Consider the following 15,043-nt stretch of genomic DNA (forward strand, 5'->3'; position numbering starts at 1 on the left):
GCTGAGCATGGCATTTTTTAAAATGTATTTTATCAGGCTTTGTGGAATCTCCACTTTTGTCTTAGCCAAGCTATCTAAGAAAACTTTTTTCACAGTAATTGATTTGTTCTTAAATTTCACCTAATGGTGCTAATGAATAGGAGGATCAACTGGGCAAATAAAAATCTCATTAGGTTCAGTCGTCAACATTGAAAATGAGCAGCGGAGATTAACAGAACAGGATGCATTTATGAGCTATGTGGGGTGTTCAGCTTGGCAAGAGCTTTTAAAAGCTGTTTAAATAAAAAGGAGCAAAAAGATAATAGAGAGGTTTTCAAGATGGTGGATCAGAGGGAGGCAGCACTCTGTGTTGCTCTGTGATCCAGATCTCACCTAGTCAGAATACTGCATCTTTGAGAGTGTTAGAGGACCCCTATATAGCTACTCACTGCAGAAATCACCAGTGCTGTGACCCCATGCAGGGCTCCGGGCTTCAGTGTTCGAGCAGGACCCAAAGCCCAAAGTTCCAGTTCATGCAAGACTCAGTGAGCACCTTAGCAGAACCACCTATCAACACATCGGCAGACCGCCAAGACTTCGCTCCACTCCCATGCAGGTCACTCAGCTGCTACCTACCCACAGCACAACGCCATTGCCTGGCTCCCCCAACCTCACCAGACACCCCAGTGCTGGAAGCAGACTGCCGCCATCTTGCAGCCATTCTTGCCATATGAGGTGGGGGCAGTTCCCAGATTGGATCTCCAGGGGTCAGTGGATTATCTCAGAAATCACCAGCGCTTCAACCACCTGCTCAGAAATCAGAGCCTCTGGGCTCAAGTAACTCTCCAGACTCTGACCCAAAGCCTGCAGTTCTAGCTTGCAAGCAGCTCGCAAGCAGCTTAGCAGAACCACCTACCAGCACCTCTGCCAGGACTCCAGACCACGCTGCTCCCACACAGGTCACTCGGCTGCTACATGTCCACAGCACAAGGCCATCACCCAGCTCCCTCCACATCACCAGATACCCTGGCACTGGAAGCAGACCGCCGCCATCTTGGAAAACCTTCCTCACCATTTTGTGGTGGATGTGGCTATCAGAGCGGATGGCCATTTGAGGAGGTATCTGATTTCCAATTCCTCCCCCTCCTTAATGCCTCGGCATAGTGGCCACCCAACAGGAGAACAGCTCTCAGTTGGACAGAGTGCAGTGTGAACAGGGCGCTGCCCATCTGCTGTGAGCCTGGGGGTGAGGGGTCCCACAGTTGGAACCTGATAAATAAGAGAAGGGAGGGGACTAAAGTCTGGAGCATAGCAGAGAGATCAGTATTGGGAAATCTCCAGGCAAGAGAGGGAGACAATACCGGGGGCTCAAGTCAGACGAGCGGTCACAAAAAAAGACCCGTGAGGTGCTATTTCCCTACTGGGACTGGTGGGCAGCACTCCCCACTTCCAGATGCCCCACACCAGGTCCAGTCTTCACACCCTGGTTACCTACACCATCCTGAGGGCAGAGACACTGGATGAGACAAACCCACCTACTGGATGAGAAGAGGAAAAAAATGAATCTCTAAGAGGTTTTTTTTTTTTCCTTCATCTTTCTCTTCCACCCTTCTATCCTCTGGCCCTCACATCCCCAAGATATGTAAAACCAAGAACTTCGCATGACATAGGACTTTGAGGACTGAATCACCTTAACATAATATAGAGGATTTGCATAAGCCCCCTGCCCTTTTTTTCTCTTTGTTTTTTTCCTTTTTCCTTCTTTTTTTCTTTCTTTTTCTTCTCTTTTTTCTTACTTTCTTTCCTTTTTTCTCTTTCTTCTTCCTTCACCCTTCAAATTATACTATTTTAACATCCTGTATTTTTTTCTAAAAACATATGAGTGTTTGTTTTATCTACTCTACTGCCTTCGCACATAACTGTCTATCCCAAATTACCTCCTATCTATTCTCCTGCTACTAACCCTCTTCATTAGAGTTCTCCTTCACATTTTCTAATATATATTAACTATATACCTTCAAATCTTCTCCCCTCAACATATAGTCCTACACCTGACCCCCAGTTCATTGCCCACCTCCGGAAACTGTAAAAACCATTTTATGAAACTACTGATTGTATTTTAAATAATAATTAAATTCAACATTTTTGGACATTGAGACTAAATAGTCTCAATTTAAATTGTAAATGTCTTAATAACAACAATTTGTTCATAGGTGATGCATTGTTGATAGGAGAGATCTTGGAACCCTGCAAGAGCACTACAAATCTATAGGGTAAAATCAATAACACACCAGATCCACAGAGCTGGAAAAGAAGACACATGAGCAACATGAAAAGACAAGGGAAGAAAGGACCACAAACAAATCAAGACAACACATCATTGGAAGAACTGGCAGCTACAGCAGAAAAAACAACAAAGAAAGATTTCAGGGTATACATGGTTAAAATGTTTTGGGATCTCAAAGAAGACATAAGAGAACAAATACAGGCAGTGAAAGATCACTTCAACAATGAGCTACATAAACAAATCCAAGAAGCAAAGGATCACCTCAAAAGGGAGATAGAAGTTCTATAAAAAAAACAAATAAACCCAGAAATCCTTCAAATTTAAACCTCAAATGAAAGCATCACCAACAGAGTAGACCACTTAGAATATAGGACATCAGACAATGAAGATCAAATAAATCATCTTGAAAAGAATATAGACCACACAGCAAAAATGAAAAGAAACTTTGAGCAGAACATTCAAGAAATATGGGATAGCATAAAAAGACCAAATTTAAGAATTATTGGGATAAAGGAAGGCATAGAGATCCAAACCAAAGAAATGAACAATCTATTCAATGAAATAATATCAGAGAACTTACCAAACATGAAGAATAAATTGGAAATCCAAATTCAAGCAACCTACAGGACGCCAAATGCACAAAATCACAACAGACCCACACCAAGTCACATCATAATGAAAATGCCCAACATATATAGAGAATTTTAAAAGCCACAAGAGAAAGGAATCAGAATACATATAAGGGAAAATCATTTAGGATAATGGCAGATTTTTCAACACAAACCCTGAAAGCTAGAAGATCCTGGAACAACATATGTCAAGCTATGAAAGATAATGGTGCCAACCAAGAATCTTGTATCCAGCAAAATTAAGCTTTAGATTTGAAGATGAAATAAAAACCTTCCATGATAAACAAAAGTTAGAATAATTTATAGCTAGAAAACCAGTACTACAAAACATTCTTGGCAAAATATTTCATGAAGACGAAATGAAAAACAGTAATGAAAATCAGCATAGGGAGGTAGTACACCAAAGGAAAAACTAATCAAATAGGAAAACCAATTCAAGTAAAATAACAAAAAAATAAACAAATGTGGCTAAAAATACAAGCCATGTCTCAATAGTAACCCTAAATGTTAATGGCTTAAACTCACCAATCAAAAGACATAGGCTGGCAGATTGGACTAAAAAAAAGACCCAACAATATGCTGCCTCCAGGAGACTCATCTGATAGGAAAAGATATACACAGACCAAAGGTGAAAGGTTGGGAAAAATCATACGCCTCATATGGACTACAGAAGCAAGCAGGGGTTTCCATCCTCATATCAAATAAAGTAGACTTCAAGCCAAGGTTAATCAAAAGGGATAAAGATGGACATTACATACTGCTCAAGGGAAACATACAAAAACAAGATGTAACAATCATAAATATATATGCCCGAAACAATGGTGCAGCTATGTTCATCAAACAAATTCTTCTCAAGTTCAAGAGTCAAATTGACCACAACATAATAATCTTGGGTGACTTTAACACACCTCTCTCACCACTGGATAGATCTTCCAAACAAAAGTTGAATAAAGAACATGTAGAACTCAATAACACAATCAATAACTTAAACTTAACTGACATATATAGAATATTTCAACCTATATCAAGCGGATACACTTTCTTCTTAGCAGCACATGAATCCTTGTCTAAAATAAACCATATAACATGCCACAAAGCAACTCTTAGAAAATACGAAAAAGTAGAGATACTACCATGCATTTTATCAGACCATAATGGAATGAATTGGAAATCAACAACAAAATAAAGATTTCTCCATTACCTCAAGACTAAACAATATGTTACTGAATGAACAATGGGTTTCAGAAGACATCAAGGAGGAGATTAAAAAATTTCTAGAGATAAATGAGAACACAGACACAACATATTGAAATCTCTGGGACACTATGAAAGCAGTACTAAGAGGGAGATTCATTGCATGGAGTTCATTCCTTAAAAGAAGAAAAAGACAACAAATAAATGACCTCACACTACATCTCAAAGCCCTAGAAAAAAAAGAACAAACCAACAGCAAAAGAAGTAGAAGGCAAGAAGTAATTAAAATTAGAGCTGAAATCAATGAAATCAAAACATAACAATTGAAAAAATTGACAAAACCAAAAGTTGGTTCTTTGAAAAAATAAATAAAATTGACAGACTCTTAGCCACACTAATGAAGAGGAGAGAGAGAACTCAAATTATCAGCAAACGTGATGAAAAAGGCAATATCAAAATAGACACTACAGAAATACAAAGGATAATTAGAAATTATTTTGAAATCTTATACTCCTATAAAATAGAAGACACTGAAGGCATCAACAAATTTCTTAAGTCATACAATTTGCCCAGATTGAGTCAGGAAGATATACACAATTTAAACAGGCAAATGTTAAGTGAGGAAACAGAAGAAGCCATCAAAAGCCTACCACCCAAGAAAAGCCCAGGACTGGATGGATACATAGCCGATTTCTACAAGACCTTTAAAGAAGAACTAATACCAATTCTCTTCATTTTATTTCAGGAAATAGAAAAAAAGGCAGTAATTTCAAACACATTCTATGAGGCCAATATCACCTTGGCTTTGAAGTTTTCAAAGAAAGAAAACTTCAGACCAATATCTCTAATGAGCATAGATGCAAAAATTCTCAATAAAATTCTGGCATATTGAATACAAAAACATATCAAAAAGATTGTGCACCATGATCAAGTGGGATTCATCCCAGGGATGCAAGGTTGGTTCAACATATGGAAATCAATAAATGTGATTCATCACATCAGTAGACTTAAAGATAAGAACCATATGATCATCTCAATAGATGCAGAAAAAGCATTTGACAAAATACAATACCCCTTTATGTTCAAAACACTAGAAAAACTAGGGATAACAGGAACATATCTCAACATCATAAGGGCTATCTACACTAAGCCTCAGGCCAACATCATTCTAAATGGAGAAAAATTGAAGGCATTTCCTCTAAAAACTGGAACAAGACAGGGATGCCCTCTTTCACCACTTCTATTCAACATAGTTCTTGAAATACTGGCCAAAGCAATTAGACAGACAAAAGAAATCAAAGGGATATATATAGGAAAAAAAAACTTAAATTAGCACTATTTGCGGATGATATATGATTCTATAACTAGAAGACCCCAAAACTCCACCAGAAAACTTCTAAAATTAGTAAATGAATTCAGTAAAGTAGCAGGATATAAAATCAACACCCATAAGTCAAAGGCATTTCTGTATATCAGTGACAAAGCCTCTGAGAAGGAAATGAGGAAAACTACCCCATCCATAATAACCTAAAAATAAATAAATAAATAAGATACTTGGGAATCAACTTAACAAAAAAGTGAAAGATCTATACAATGAAAACTATAGAACCCTAAAGAGAGAAATCAAAGAAGACCTTAGAAGATGAAAAGATCTGTCTTGCTTTTGGATAGGCAGAATTAATATTATCAAAATTCCCATACTACCAAAAGTACTATACAGATTTAATGCAATTTTGATCAAAATTCCAATGGCATTTCTCATAGAAATAGAAAAAGCAATCATGAAATTCATCTGGAAAAATAAGAGATCCAGAATAGCTAAAGCTATCCTTAGCAAGAAGAGTGAAGCAGGTAGCATAGCTATACCAGACCTTAACTATACTACAGAGCAATAGTAACAAAAACAGCATGGTATTAGCACCAAAACAGACTAGTAGACCAATGGCACAGAATAGAGGACACAGAAACTAACCCACAAAATTTAATTATCTTATATTAGACAAAGGTGCCAAAAACATGCACTGGAGAAAGATAGCATTTTCAACGAATGATGCTGAAAAAACTGGAAATCCATATGCAACAAAATAAAATTAAAGCCCTATCTCTCACCATGCACAAAATTCAACTCAAAGTGGATCAAGGACCTAGGAATTAAACCAGAGACTCTGTGTCAAATAGAAGAAAAAGTAGGCCCTAATCTTCATCATGTGGGATTAGGCCCTGATTTCCTCAATAAGACTCCTATAGTGCAAGAATTAAAACCAAGAATCAACAAATGGGATGGATTCAAACTAAAAAGTTTTTTTCTCAGCAAAAGAAACAATCTGTGAGGTGAATAGAGAGCCTACATTCTGGGAGCAAATCTTTACACCTCACACATCAGATAGAGCACTAATCTCTAGGGTATGTAAAGAACTCAAGAAGCTAAGCACTGAAAAAACAAATAACCAATCAATAAATGGGCTCATCATCTCTAGTAATCAGAGAAATGCAAATCAAAACTAGTCTAAGATATCATCTCACTCCAGTCAGAATGGCAGCTATTATGAAGACAAACAACAATAAGTGTTGCCAAGGATGTGGGGGAAAAGGCACACTCATACATTGCTGGTGGGACTGCAAATTGGTGCAGCCAATATGGAAAGCAGTATGGAGATTCCTTGGAAATCTGGGAATGAACCACCATTTGACACAGCTATCCCTCTCCTCAGACTAAACCCAAAGGACTTAAAAACAGCATATTACAGGCCACCCAGACACATCAATGTTTATAGCAGCATGATTCCCAATAGCTAAACTGTGGAGCCAACCTAGATGCCCTTCTGTGGATAAATGGATTAAAAAAATGTGGCATCTATACACAATTGAATTTTACTCAGCAATAAAAGAGAATAAAATCATGGCATTTGCAGGTAAATGGATGGCGTTGGAGAAGATAATGCTAAGTGAAGTTAGCCAATCCCCCCCAAAACAAATGCCAAATGTTTTCTCTGATATAAGGAGGCTGACTCACAGTGGAGTTGGGATGGGGAACATGGGACGAATAGATGAATTTTAGATAGGGAAGAGGGGAGGAAGGGAAAGGGTGAAGGCAGGGATTAGCAAGGATGGTGGAATGTGATGGACAACATTATCTAAAGTACATGTATGAAGACACGAATTGGGTGTCAACCTACTTTATATACAAACAGAGATATGAAAAATTGTGGTATATATGTGTAATAAGAATTGTAATGCAAAAAAGTACATGTATAAAACATGAATTGTCATTAACATACTTTATACAATGATATGAAAAATTGTGCTCTATATGTGTAATAAGAATTGTAATACATTCTACTGTCATGTATTTAAAAAATAAAATCAATATAAAAATATAATAGAGTTCAATTTGTGTGTGTAAATGACATGATCAAAATGCTAACCTAGTGACCCAAAGCTTAGCAAAAACAAACAAACAAACAAACAAAAAAACAAAAAACCAGTTAGCAGTGGCAACCATTATAGATAAGAAATAATGAAGGGCAAACTTGTGGTTTTGATGCTACAACAGAGAGAAAAAAAAATCAAATAAATTACCTCTTTTAAAGGAGATAATAATGAAATTAGTCCACTACATACATGCAGGGATTGAATTAAAAAACATCAATGGGTCCATGTTAGCAAATACTTGTATCAATAAAATCTATGGTAAGTTTTTAAAAATTTACTTTATTATAAAAAAAAATCTAAATAAGTTAATTCTCTAAAGTTACCAATTTCAGAGAATGAATAAAATGCCAACTGCCAGTTAGCATAAACTGAAAGAAGTACATTTCATTAGAAATGTCTAGAGTTTAGTTGGTAATGTGGGTTTGGGATTCTAGAGGTGTTCCAGCCAGAGATTGTGACTCAAGAGTCTTAAATGCACAGATAATAGTGCAAACTCTGGAACAGATAAATTTGCTGATGTAGAGAGAAATGAAGAGTCGTTGGGACCATAGAAATAAATGAGGCTTTGCTCATATCCTCCCTTCATCTGCCTTTTTTCTTCTTTAATGAGCATGGCTTCAGTTTCTGTGGAGTGAGACCAACTGTACTATGTATAATTGCATTTAACAATGTACTAACCAAAAATGTTTCTGCCACTATATTCATATTATATGACTCTATGATTTAGGATCCTTCTGACTTTCCTAGTACTCCTTAAAAAAAAGAAACTAATTGTGATGCATTTATTTGGATGGACCACTACATGATTTTTTCACCAAATTCAGGATTTTCTCTCTTCCATCTCGTTCAGTGACTAAGTCCTTCTAAAGAGAAAATAAAGATTGGTGTACTTTTTACATTAAAGGACCATTTGTATAACTCTGCCTAATGAAATGGCCACCATCTAATGCACAGGTATGAGGGCCTTGTTATGACAGAGAGCAAGGGGTGGAGTAACCTGGGATGTTTAAGTGGGACTTGGTAAATGATTTTGTGAGTCTCTCAGCCAGGAAGGAAGTTAAAGGGACGTGTAAATCTGCACTCCAAGTATCTCTCCCCGGGTTATTTTATAATCCACCTGGAAAAAAAAATACACATGACCTTTTAAATGTTAACCCTTTGAAGATGTGACGCTGTTTAAAATTGACAAAAGTAAAGGGTGTTTTTAGAAATCACTCTTCTACTTTGGACTGACTCTTATATTTAATATCCACATAGGGAGAGAGAGCATGCAGTATTTGTTGGTGTCTGATTTATTTCACTTACCTTTAGGGGAGGGTGGGACAGAGAGGGAGGTGACACACAGAAGTTGGATAACAGGTACCAAGATACAATTAGATAGACATAGCAAGTTCTAGTAGTCTACGATGCAGAGGGCTGGCTGTCCCAATACTCTATCATATATTTCATAAATAATGAGAACAGAAGATCTTGAAGGCTCCAAAGATAAAGAAATGTAAATATTAATCACCATGATTTTATCAATACATACTATATACATGTTTTGAAATATCACACTGCTTCTCATAAGTATGTACAATTATTATGCATTAAACAAAAATTTTAAAAATATTTGAGATAGAAATTCTAACTACTTTTGATTTGATCATTACATATTGTATACATGTATCAAATTAGTACACTATGCCCCCTCAATATGTACAATTAAAATAATAACAACAATAAAAACAAATTTATGGGAATCTACGAGCAATGTTAACTCCCCAGGTGTCAGAGCTGTAGGCAGACTTATTCTATGACCTTACTGCTAGGAATTTCTATTCTCTATGTTTGGAGAACTAATGGAAGGAAATACACTTTATTTTTCCATAGAAAAATTAAACACTAGTGCATTAATATGTTACATACAGGAATTCAATGCCCACATTGTGGTTCCACTAAGTACTAATGGGTGATTCCATTCTCTGAGCAAAGGAGCCTGCAGAGTTTTCTTCCTCTCTGGTCAAACCTCCCCTACCTGAGGCATTAGGATCTTATTCAGCACTTGGGTCCAGAAACAGCAAATTTAATCTAGCTGTGGCAGGTCCAGGGCGAACCAGAATGCCAACTCCAGACCAGGATTCCAAACCACGAGTCTGGAAATAAAGCTTGGACTTGGAGAAACGACACCAACCCCAGGCCAAGAAATCTCACCCAGTTTGTTGAATAGCTTTCAGTGTACAGTGAATACAGATAACCATTAACATCATGCTTAGTTGAAAACACATCAGACCAAGACCTTCATGAAGAGGTGACCATATTCTTCTCTGGATTCACCATCTCTGGCTCCTTTGGCTGTCCACTGATTGTAAAATGGTGCTGTGACACATTCTGAGCTCGGATGTGCCGAGATAGTTTTCTCTCTCTTGTCTACTTGTTAGCATCTAGTTTCATGCATTAGAGCGATAGTGGGAAAAAAAAATGAGTGCTTGAGATATATCTAGATATCTGTGTCTGTCTACATAGCTTGTTCTCTGTATTCAAAGCATCACTACATAATCTTCTTGGCTCTTCTTGGCCAGAGTACCAGAGACTGGTACCGCCAAGAGTCAAGCTACATCTCAGACTTGACAACCATGGAATCCACTCCCCATTTCCCCATATCTCTCCAGTTTTGTTTCATGCAAGCCACGCCAGCTTCTCAGTTCAATATGTGCAAAATAGGTCCCAGAGAAACTCAGAAAGATAATGCCATGTAATGAAGTTCACTGATGCTTTAGAAAACATTTTTTGGAACTTATCAAAACTTGAAATTTGAACTCGACACAATGTTCATTTTGTTAAAATCAATTACAGTCCTATTAACCACAAGATGGTTTATCTATTTGTGTGGGGGGCTGTATAAGGATTCCCCAATTTGTTAAATATGCATCATTTGAATTCCTGCACCATTGGGAAGAAAACACCCTTTGATTAAGGAGGACAGTGTTTGGATGATGATGGCCGCAGAGGTGATATTGATGGTGATGTTGATGTTATCTGATTGGTAGGCGTTTAGTCTGTGCCAAGAATTATGATGGTCTTTATAAGGTATTATTTTAATTACTTGAACATTCTGCGAGGTGATCTTATACGCTTTTCTCTTTCTGCCAACACTCAGCTCCTGTAGCCAATAGGGATGTTGTATCACCTCCTGTTTTCTCTTACTCCTTAATGAATGACTTACCCCATCGTGCTGTGGACACAAGTTACAACCAGTGTCAGTGCTCATTAATTTTCAGAGTCACGTGAGCAGTCGAAGAGCCAACAAAGCCAAAATGGTAAACATTTCACACTTAACAAGCAGGATAATGAATTATCCTCCCATGTCTTCATTAGCTACTGTATGGAAACTTGACAGGAGGTGATAAGCTTCATAAATAATCCTTCATTTTGGCACTTAACATTCTGGATTCCTTGTTTAAGGGAATAATGTTGCCCGGAGATAAAAGACTTTATTACCACTTAACAGCTTCTAGGTTAATTTACAGATTTGTTGTTACCTTCTCATTCAGTGTTGTTTGTTCTCATGGAGTTCTAAATCTTCATTTAGTAATAAAATCTTTACTGATGGAGTACCTAGTGTATGCTTGATTCTCTCACATGTGGAATCTACTTGAACCTAATGGGACCCCTATGTTATAGGTATTGAATCATCCTCTCCATTTTTTTTATTGGTGCATTATAATTATACACAAAAATTGGATGCTCTATGGCGTATTAGTACATGCACATAATTTGATCAATCTCATTTCTCAGTATCTTCCCTTCCCTCCCCCCACCCGTATGCTCACTCTACTGATCTCCCATCTATTATTTATTGCTGTTTTAATTAGTGCCTTATAATTACATATTTATTACTGCATATTCACACATAGACACAGCATAATTTGGTAGATTTCATTCCCCAGCCCTTCCCCATGCCCTTCCCTCCTTCTCTCTGATCCCTTTCCTCTCATCTATTGAATCTTCTCTGTTTTGTAAATGACAAGTGCTGTTTAGTCATTATATGATACAGCCAAGAAACAAGACAGTTGGGATTAGAACTCAGGCTGTGTTTCCTTCCTAGCTCCAGCCTGGGTCTTAAGACCCACTTTACTTTGCTTCTCCCACACTCAGAGTGTGTTTCGACACATATGGCGTAACCAGTGTCTGAGGCTGAGGCACCAGACTAGGAGTTGAACGCCCAATAAAAGTGAACCCATGGAAGGCACACCAATGGAATGATGGGCTTCATAATTCGATACTAGGCATTAATATGGTTCCTCCCTCCGACACCCATAAGAGATATTTTAGTGAATAGGAAGTTAGGCAGGATTAGGCTGCCCTAGACTACCATTTGTGTGTTAACGTAGAGATTTTTTTTTTTTTTTTACCTGCTTCATGTATCACAGATCCAAATAATTCACTTTGGGAATTGGAGGGAAACATTTCCACAACTCGCAAGAAATAAAGGAAGTTTGAAAGTTCTTGATGGTGAAGGTAATATTGTGGCACTTCCAAACACCCTTAATTCTACAGAGGTTTGCCTCTTGTTCTGGAACATCTCTCAGGCTCCTTCAGCTACCCAGGAATCCTCAAGAGGGAGGCCCAAGGCAACTGCTCTTCTTACATACATGCATTTACATGCATTTCCTTTAAAAAGTTAATGGACCATGCTAGAGAATTTATATATTTGAACTTTCTTGATGGTCTCAGTAGCATTTTTAGAAAGTGGCTGTATGTATACCATGATGTGGCTTTCTCCCTCCTTAGCATTAATTAAGCAATACACTCAGCATACAGCAAGATAATTCTATATCTACGAATCAATATGATTAAAAACCCTCAAATTACACATGTAAGACACTGCTTTCCAAGCACCCTTTCAAAGGTGTGCAGGGAAACACTAAAGCATTCAGGAATGGCATCCACCAGATATATAAATTCTGAAACCTACTTGACAATAGGCAATGTTTTGTATACAGAGGCAGGTGATGGTTTGCATTCATCACATGAGGCTGTGAACTTGAGATTACATTTTTATTTTGCGTAGTGGGGGGTGGTTGGCAGCATTGAGCTAAACTTTCTCATCCACTGCTTCTTATGATTAAAACAGGCATCAGCAAGATGGGCTTTCAGGGTCAGGTTCATTTACTGTGCCACTGGAATGGATTACATTTAACTGTCTGTTGGGGACAGACTTTTTCTGTTGGTTTATGACTTTGTCTAAGTTTACTATGCACCCAGGTATGAGTAACCCATTTCTATGCTTTTGCTTGCTTGAATATTGTTTTAAACAAATCATCAATTTGCTCTTTTGTGACTATGAAGTGCTTTCAAGATGGGACTGTCCATGACACATTTATTTAAATTCTTTTTTTTAATCATAAAAATTGAAACTAATTTCAAAAGCAATTATATTAAGTAACAATAAATAAACATTATGGACATCACTTTAAAATGTTATTACATACACTTATAGCCCATAACTGCATGTGTAGATATATATTTAAAAAACAAATATATATATATATATATATATATATATATATATATATAAATAATATATATACATTAATATCAATGTTTAAATAACTCTATAATCATTCAATAATTGCTGAAACAGAGCACTTTAATCAAACATCAAAAGCAGAGCATATTCCTTCAGCTACCCAAATTATAAAGAAGCAATAACAAATATTGACAGAGCACCTATAGGAAACATCCAAGATACTTTTTCTGGAACTTATTCTCTTTTCCTTTTTTTCTATGGAACAGTAAAACACGGGGAAGAGATGTGCTCCATCTGCTTCTTCAAAGCACTGTCAAGTTTGCCAAGGACTTCAAAATGCAATGATTCCATAAAATACAGCAGGTTTCTCTGAAGGATACAGAAAGATAACAACTATGTGCACTTCTCCAAATGAATGAATTCTCATTCCTATTTCTCATGATAAAGGCGATCCCAATTAAGCAGAGCACCTCATCTGCAGAACCCGCTCGCGGCACCTCCCTACAGAGAAAACCCTAAGTCACTGTGGCTCATGGGCTTTGGTCAGCCGAGAACGAGAACGAGAGAAAGGAAGCAAATGAAATCGGAGATTAGGAAGTAACAAAAGGAGAGAAATGAAAACCAGGCTTCTGTAACTTGTGATCATTGTTCAACACAGCAGGAGCCACAATTAAACAGGGAGGCAAATCTTGTGGAAATGTGCGGGTGACACGTCTCGGCTAGGCACTGAGCAATTTCCCGTGGAACAAAAAAGGGAAGGTTTATTTTACTATGAAATGATGTACTCGGTTGGCTAACTTGCCAGCAAAGCAACAGGAAAGCTACAGAATCCGTGTCTGCTCTAGGGATGAGATGTTGGGGCAAGTTTCCTAGGCAGACAAGGAGGTCTAAGTCCCGTACCCCTTCAGAAATCATCTTCTGGTGGTATCAAGAACGATCTGTCTAGAGGCCTCAGTGCCAATTGTACATTTCCTTCCAGGATTGCAGCCTCCAAACAGCTTATGAAGTGGACAGTAAGAAGGTAAGCACTTGAGAGCCAGAACTTGCATTAGGACTGATGGCTGGAGGCAGACATCAATTCTACAAGGGATGACCTTGAAGACTCAGAATCAAGATTCTTCCACCTCCAGCCTATTTCTTCTAAGATGGACTCTTCCAGAGTCTAAATGTATGTCCACTGGTGATTTACAGAAATCCTTCACTTTCTCTGGGAAGCTCAATTTACAGTAGCAATGCCTAGGAGAAAAACAGTTGCTAACTGAACATTTCAACTGGTCGCCATGTGTCATGAAAGCTGGCTGAGTGTGGCCCCACGAGAAAATGGGATGCAGGTTATATTTTGCCAAGACAGAGAGGAGAGGGACATGTCCATATCAGAAACAGAGAAATCACAATAACTTGACTGTGAGTTCGTGGAGCAATGAGCAGATAGGAAAAAAGAAAACTGTCTTCAAACTTGCCCAGGTGACCCAAGGCTTCATCCTCTCACACCCATTCTGGAAAGCTCACAGCCAGACTGCAGGTTTTTTCAATAATATATCTGTGTTACTTCCACTGTTGACAGTTATCACAGGCTTGTGGTAAATACACCATTTTGGTCTTCCACCACTTCCAGGTGGTTGGAAGTACCGGCTGTGTGGAAGTGTTTGGAATTCTCTCCAGCTTACAATGTGAGGACTTTTCATACCTCAGAAAAAGAAGCAAGCAACTAGAGGGAAAAAAAGTTGCCGAAATGGGATTTGTGCATCAAATAACCTGATAATTTGAGAGAGGGATTGGGGGCAATGTCTCCACTGGAACCAGCTACCTATGTTAGTCTTTACAGGGACAGTAATGAGGACTGTCAGGTAGAGACTGGAAATTGTGTGAAGCCCAGAAACATGTTTACACAGTACATTTACAGCTACCTCTTTATTGAGACTTCCTGAAGCTATTTTTGTTAGACCCTTGAGATTTGGGGAAATTCTTTCCCTGTATGAAGAGTAAGAGACACAAACAGAGATGTTTAGT

The sequence above is a fragment of the Marmota marmota genome, unplaced genomic scaffold (assembly GCF_001458135.2).
Source record: "Marmota marmota marmota unplaced genomic scaffold, marMar, whole genome shotgun sequence".
Classification (NCBI taxonomy): domain Eukaryota; kingdom Metazoa; phylum Chordata; class Mammalia; order Rodentia; family Sciuridae; genus Marmota; species Marmota marmota.